Raw genomic sequence first — 8,251 nt, 5'->3', positions numbered from 1 at the left:
GAAGGGGGGGGGGGTAGCAGAGGATAACTCGCGATCGTCTAAAATTATTGACTATCAAACGAAAATAAAAAAAAAAAGGGTCCAAAAAATCCATAACAGATGTTCTCTATTCCAAACTTCAACACCATACATGTAAAGAAGGGGGCGGATTCATCCTACCATGCAATGTAAAGGGGGGGGGGTGTCAGCCAGTATATCATAATTCGCAAAGGGTGATAATTTACTATGCATGTGAATATAATGGAAAATTCAACTTTAAAAAGTATCCCGTCTCTGATTTAAAGCGCATGAGAGTAAAGGATATCAAATTGGAATGGGACGGTGGTAAAACGGATTTCTTTTAGATCCAGTGGTACGGTATAAACCAGCTCTATAAACCAGCACGGATCATGGATGATATTCCTTCCAAACCATGCCGTCAGTTCCTTAAGCTCAAATTTACAAACAAAGGAATAGATGCCGTCAACATAAGCAACATTCTTCGTCATAAAAGGGTTCAGTCGTGTATTCCTACTTATTTCAAGTTCAAGTCTACACCCTCTATTTCCTACAGCTATACTTCTACTGTTGCATTCAAACTTTTTAATTATAAACAAACTTTGCAGTGCTTAGATATAGACCATCTTATACGTAATCCACCAACATGTTCTTGTTCTTCATCTTCTTTCAACTACAGTTCAGCTGGACATGTCATTACTGGTGATGTTGATATAGTTGAAAATGAGGACCTCAAATCACTTATTCTTAAAGGTCCTAAATACAGAGAACCTCGGTCTTTTAATTGGTGACAGAACTTCATCTCTATTATGAGTTCTGTTGAAGATTATGCCAGACGATGGGCTAAATATGAAAAAGAAGAACTTGATACACTGTCAGAATGGGTTAAAAGCATAAGAGGGATATTGAAATCCCGCATTAGACACATGAAAACAAAAGTACGTACCATCTATCCTTCTGTGTTTAGTAAACCAGAAGTGATAAAAGAATTAGATAGGTTACACGAGGAATATGTTTTGGTTCCAGCTGACAAAGCTAGTAACAACATTGTCTTTGTTTGTAAGGCTCAATATTACAACTGTATTTTAAACGAACTTGGCATTAATTCCACTTTTGGTAATCATACTTATACTCCAACTGCCCTTTCAAAAGACGAAATTCTTCAAAACCATGCTTCGGTTTTAGACACATTTAATATTCTCCAGTCAATGGGTCGAATGAATATGAGTTACTGTACCTATACTGGATTCCTAAACTACATAAAAACCCTTACAAACAAAGATACATTGCTGGATCCAGTAAGTGCTCTACCAAGCCCCTATCTTTGCTCCTCACGAAAATGTTAACAGCTGTGAAGGAGAAACTTCAAACGTACTGTGCGACTACATATGTCAGAAGTGGTGTTAATGAAATGTGGATTCTAAAAATTTCTAAAGAACTTTTAGTAAACTTGAAATCACAGAATTTTTCCCAAATCAATAGCATTAAAACCTATGACTTTTCAACACTATACACGACCATTCCTCACGATAAATTAAAGACTAGACTTTTTGACATCATAGACAGTTGCTTCTTCAACAAAAACGGAAAACGGAAATATTCATATCTAGTGATCAGTCATTCAAAAACTGACTTTGTTAAACACCACTCTGATTCCACGCACAAGTACTCCGAAGTTGAAATAAAAAATATGCTAGAGTTCCTCATTGACAATATCTTCGTTGTCTTTGGTGATCAGGTCTTCCAACAGTCTGTTGGAATTCCCATGGGCACGAATTGTGCTCCTTTGTTAGCTGACCTGTTTTTATATTCATATGAAGAAGAATTTATTCAAAAACTTCTACGTGAGAAGAAAAAATCTCTCGCTGTGACCTTCAATTCGACTTTTAGATATATCGATGACGTTTTGTCTATTAACAATGATAGCTTTCATTCATAGGTCGATTTGATATATCCCTGTGAGCTCGAAATAAAGGACACCACAGAGTCGTCCACTTCTGCTTCATACTTAGATATTTTATTGAAAGTAGACATTAACGGCAAACTGACAACTCAACTGTATGACAAACGGGATGATTTCAGCTTCTCCATCGTCAACTTCCCACATTTATGTAGCAATATTCCATTATCACCTGCATATGGTGTTTATATATCTCAACTGATTCGATATGCAAGAGCTTGTTCTGGGTATAGTCAGTTTTTAAATCGAGGTAAGCTACTGACAAACAAGTTGATGGTACAGGGATTTCAACAGTCTCGATTGAAGTCAGCATTTCGCAAATTCTATGGTCGTTATAACGATCTAGTTCGTCAATACAACCTCGCATTGGGTCAAATGCTGTCTGACGTGTTTCATACCGATTGTTAAGCCGTTCTTGGCACACTGATTTGACTGCGGATAACTCCGTTTACCTGATCAGGATATGGAGATCACGGCGGGTGTGACCGGTCACAGGGGATGCTTACTCCTCCTAGGCACCTGATCCCACCTCTGGTGTGTCCAGGGGTCCGTGTTTACCCAACTATCTATTTTGTATTGCTTGTAGCAGTTATGAAATTGATCACTGTTCGTTATCTTCACTTTGCATCAATATCTCACCAGAGCTCATAGAATGTAGAACTGACTTCATAATGACTTATGAAGGTGATCGGTGGGGAAATAACATATTCTGGTGATATTACTGGTTCTACAGGTATATATTTTGTAGACAGTGGAGGGGTGGTGGTGTGTACACAATATATGTACAGTACACTACCCACTTCACGTGTCTGTGCATTATGCAAGCACTAGTGTTTGCAAACCTTTATAAGACACATGAAAGACTTAGGATCAACAAGCGCCACTTTTAATTTGGTGTCTGTGCATCAAATAAAGTATTTCTCATCTCCCACAAAATCTTTAAAGAAGAACACTATAAGAGATAGGAGATGTCTCTCATTATTCATGGAAATAATTGTCATTAACACTATATTCTTTTAGCCCCTTAACTGGCCCTGTGAAATGCAGAACCACATGACCTCTATCCTTGACCTTGGTGCCTAGGTATACAGACTGTTGAGTAGCAGTTGACCTTTGCTGTTCACTACAACAACCTTTTTCAAGACCACCAATTCTTTTAATACAACTTCCAAGAAATGCAATAAAATGGGAAAGTCTAACAGATTGAAACACACAAGAGTCAATGTACTATAATAATGATTTTATGCTTGTTTATAAGGAACTCCTTGAGAGAAATTAAAAATATTTTTAATATTTATGATCAAGATTCCTTATAGCCAATATTCTTTCAAGCTTAACAAGGTTATTATGATGTGCATTGAAAATAGTTATTCTTAAAGGGGCATTAGCTGTCATTTTGATACCAAAAAATGAACTAAATGAAATTTGCTCCATATCATACATGTATATTTCAGTGATAACACCAGTATTTAATTATTTCAAACACCTTTTAACCCCAAAACAGGCACATGAATGTGTTTGAATATCACATGAATTTTGGTAATTAAATGATTATTGTCTTGCAAGACAATAATTTGTCCTTATGTATTTCTATACACTAAAAGTGACAATCTATTGTCGTTTTATTGGGTTTCTCGTGTTTTTGTACAAAATAAATATTATCATTAGGCATTAATATATATTCTTATTGAGAGACTTTGAATAAAAAGGTTGCCATCACTTTCACAGCTAATGCCCCTTTGACAAACTACATAGCATATCATAATTAACTTGCTGTTAATGAATATGTAACTCTTAAATTAGGTTTAGGGAATTTGATACTAAAGTGCAGAATATTATATTGTAAAATGTACAAAGGTGCAGCCTTGAAATTTATTAAACATAACAATAATATGATTTCACAAAGTGTATTAATCAGTAATTGACAGTATCACTTATACCATTCATAAATGTATTTTAACATAATGCATTTAGTACTACTGTGTGCTGGATTATTTTTCAACCCCATGTAAATAATGAATTACATTCAAGGGCAACAACTCTTCTAGACACATATTCTGTTCTGAACACATTCTCTTCCATAGTCATAAGATATACATCTGTAACATCATCATTTAAACTAATGTGTTAACATGTGCATACCATAGGAAAAGATTTCACACACATATATCATAACCTATTATCCAATGTGATGTACGTGGACTCCAAAGTTTAGATATTGTATGTCTAAAAATATGTTCATTTGAAATATTTTAAATAAGTACAAATGTATAATGTCAGCTACAATATGAGTTGAGGATTTTTTTCAAGTTTTTCATAGCAAACTCATGATGGTATGTAAATCAATCCAAATACATAAGGGTCTTAGTACAGTTTCCAGCACATCCATTCATATTCCTGGTCATCCGATCTCCAACAATCTAGACATTACTTAGTTCTCTCCATGCCAAAACACATAGGACCGAGACTCTCTCCAATCCGCTCTGTTCTATTGCTATCATCTTGATCTCATTCAAGTTTATCCATTCTGCAATCTTTCTTTTTGCTCCTACTGTTCCTCTACAGGTTGTTTTCGATCTCTTAAATGCCTTCTTCCCTTCTGGTGTCCAACCTAACGCCATCTCACTGTCATTGTCACTTCCCCTCCATAGTCCTGGCTGCCACTTCCCTGTTTTCCATAATTTTCTGCTACTTTATCCCCAGTATCCTCTGCAAGCATCTGATATGGTAAGCATCTATTGACTTTCCACCTATTCACCTTCCAAGACATGGACATGCAAAATTTCTGAAAAAATAAATGCAAATATACCCTATGATAAATTTTAAATACATGCGTCTTAAACAGTACAAGAGGCCAAAGAGCCACATCGCTCAACGGAGTCACCTTGGCCCTGTCATTGTACAGCTGTTGTGATTTTAAAAAGATTTAGTCTTTATTCCTATGAAAAATGTTGATCCCATATTGTGGCCCCAGCCTTCATGAGCCCCAAAGGATCACAACATTACTGAAAATGAATTCACATTACACAGAAATGCCTCAACACCAATATGATCGACAAGATCTTGCTGTTCTGGATAAGACCAAGGTCACAAGGTAATTGATCATGGTACATGCATGATACAAAAGATCTTGCCATAAGAAATATATATACAAAATATGAAAGCTCTGTCTTAAATAGTTGAGATATTGAATATAATAAATATGTCAGATTTTTATCAAAAGTAGGTCAAACTTCCAGGTCAAAGTCACAAGATCGAACACCGTTGCATCACATGAAAGAACTTTTCGTAAAAAATGTATATACAAAATATAAAAGCCCTAGCTTAAATAGTTCAAGAGATATCTTTAAAAAAGATTTTTCCTATATACTTGTATGTAAAACCTTTATCCCCTATTGTGGCCCACCCTACCCTCGGGGCCATGATTTTAACAAAATTGAATCTGCACTATGTCAGAGAGCTGTCATGTAAATTTGAACTTTCCTGGCCCAGTGGTTCTTGCGGAGATTTTTAAATGCCACCCCCCCCCCCGCCTATTTTTACATTTTTGTGATTATCGCCCCTTTGAAGGGGGTATAGTCTTTCATTTCAACAAACTTGAATCCCCTTAACCCATGGATGATCTATGCCAAGTTTGATTGAATTTGGTCCAGTAGTTCTGGAGAAGATGAAAATGTGAAAAGTTTACAGACAGATGGCAGATACAAAGTGATTAAAATAGCTTACTTGAGCTTTCAGCTCAGGTGAGCTAACAATATATCTTTTAAGATGTTTCAACAATATATCTTTTATTAATAATAACTTCTTACCCTGTCCCTTTTCTTTTCAGTGGAATGAAATCTGGGTTGTAAGATGGTAGATACATTTTTATCCATTCTTCAGCTTTCTGGAAATGTCATTTTAGAGTTTCAGACAGGCTTTGTTTCCTGACATAAACTTTAATTAAAAAAAATGTTTAGAATTTCTGACTTAATTTTGAACTACATGCAAGGTGAAGATAACGAACAGTGATCAATCTCATAACTCCTACAAGCAATACAAAATAGATAGTTGGGCAAACACGGACCCCTGGACACACCAGAGGCGGGATCAGGTGCCTAGGAGGAGTAAGCATTCCCTGTTGACCGGTCACACCCGCCGTGAGCCCCATATCCTGATCAGGTAAACGGAGTTATGTATTTGGTATAAGTAAATACTTGTAATGTTCAAGGGACATTATATGGAACGAGCACATGGGATTTTAATATCATTTATATGTATAAACTTAGCTGTTACCTTCCCATTGCATGTGTCATGGACGGATGGTTGTATAGGACATCATCTGCTGATTCACAGTGGCCTTTCTTGTTTTTCCTTGATATTTCGAGTTGTACTCCCTTTTCGTCTCAATTACATTGGTTTCCATCTCATGATCTGTCTAAATATTGAAACTGTTATAAGATTTCTCATATGAGTTAAAATGTAGATATTACTGGAGACTATTATTTTCATATAATTTTTCCATTTAACAAGCCTAAAAAATCTTGTATGCAGATGCTTTGTGTTACCACCATGGTTTTGACCTTCAATTCTTATTGAATCTAATCTGGGTAGATCTACAGTTCACGCTTGCCTTTTATATTGCATCAAAATTATTTGCCTGCATCATTAAAATTGCATGTGATGCACGTTATATGTATAAATTACACCTTCTTTGAAAAGTAACATAAAGTCAAATGTCATAGTGAAAAAAAGATAATATGATAGATCCATGAAAGTAGGTTCAAAGTAGCTAATCACCTCTATTATGATAGGATAAACTTCCTGAAGCTGGAATATTACAAAATTTTACTTATTACATTTAGAGTTTGATACAATCTTTTTAATAGATAAAAACACCCTAGACATTTGTTCCTTACATTTATATTTACTAGTATCTTAATTTGCTAATTAATACATGCAAAGGTAGCAGTATGTTTACTACATTCTTTGATTGTGTGGCACTAGCATCTATTGTTTTCAAGATAAAAGATCTCCAACACCAGGGACTGAATCTTCAATTTATGCCATAAAGTAGTAGTTTGGAGAAACAAGTAATGTATAAATTCACTTAATTAAAGAAAAAGTAATTAGTTAGTATGATCTATCTCTGAATATCATAGAGGCATAGCAGGGTTGGGTGGTTAAAACCGCCCTCGGTTTTAACCAGTGGTTTTAACCGTCCCGGTCAATACTCCCCAAAGTGGTCAATAATGGTCAATTGTGATTTAAACTGTCCAATTTCCTATTTTTGTACATTTCTTGCAAAGATAAGATAAATTAAGTTTTTTCATTATATGGATCAATTGTTGATTAATATTTTTCATTAGATAATCAAATGTAATTTCATAAGTTTGATATATTTGGTTTGCTAAAACTGACCGAAATATCTTCAGTACCTACCAGAGGGTCACAGTTCAATAACATAGCTTGATTGGAGACAGACCTCTTAATACATGTACCTGGACAGATTAAGAATAAAAGGTAGCTGGACATTACCTGAGCCCAGGAAGCAGAGTAGACAGGTGTTAATAAGCATAGGCTGGGACCAGTGTACCTGTTATTGTTATGAAAACATCACTAACCCACCCTCAAATGTTTATTCAACAGTATTCAACAGTTAAAATGAAGATTGATGAAACAATACTTATACTAAGGTAGTTCTTGTTAAATTAAGGAATTTGAACAGAAACTTTTACATCTCCCCAATTCAACAGAATCATTTGTACACTATTTATGTAATATTATGACTTATAAGTATATTATATATACCAAAAATTTTCAATCGACCAGTATTAACCAGTTTTAACCAGTGTTGACCACCGGTCTCATATCGACCACTTTTTTGCCAACCCTGCCCCGGGCATAGACATATAACAGATCTATGTTATCCGTTATATGTCTATGTGAATACGCACTGCAACTTTGCATTCTGAACAATTAAACATATACACATTTATATAATTATACATGTCCATATTGCTCTTTTTCCAGCCAATTGTGCATTTACTAGTTCTGGTATACATGCTATAACTGATGAATTTGATTACATCCCTTGCCCCCCCCCCCCCATTTTCATCTTAACACGTTAGCTCCCCCCCCCCCCCCCCCGTTGATGTCCACTCCCCCAAATCAATGTCTACTTTCCGATTTTTTGTTGGGGGTTGGACGAAAATACAATGATCATTTCGATGTAATGGGATTGTGAAACCAGTAGGATAATTTGGTTAAGACAGTGAGTTTTGCATTTCATTCATGCATAGAATAGCCCTACTT

The 8,251-nt window shown here is 35.5% G+C and overlaps 1 long non-coding RNA gene across 1 annotated transcript; it reads right to left on the bottom strand.

Moving 5' to 3' along the window:
* Window positions 1-3,815: 3,815 nt before the first annotated feature.
* LOC125650844 (uncharacterized) lies at window positions 3,816-5,886 on the bottom strand. The gene is made up of 2 exons (XR_007361147.2): window positions 5,767-5,886; window positions 3,816-4,742 (listed from the first exon to the last, which is right to left on the bottom strand). It is a non-coding gene; the product is annotated as an uncharacterized LOC125650844 (long non-coding RNA).
* Window positions 5,887-8,251: the final 2,365 nt, after the last annotated feature.

Source organism: Ostrea edulis, chromosome 5 (assembly GCF_947568905.1).
Source record: "Ostrea edulis chromosome 5, xbOstEdul1.1, whole genome shotgun sequence".
Taxonomy (NCBI): domain Eukaryota; kingdom Metazoa; phylum Mollusca; class Bivalvia; order Ostreida; family Ostreidae; genus Ostrea; species Ostrea edulis.
The sequence above is the reverse complement of the archived record's forward strand: the minus strand, read 5'-3'. Positions and strand labels throughout refer to the sequence as shown.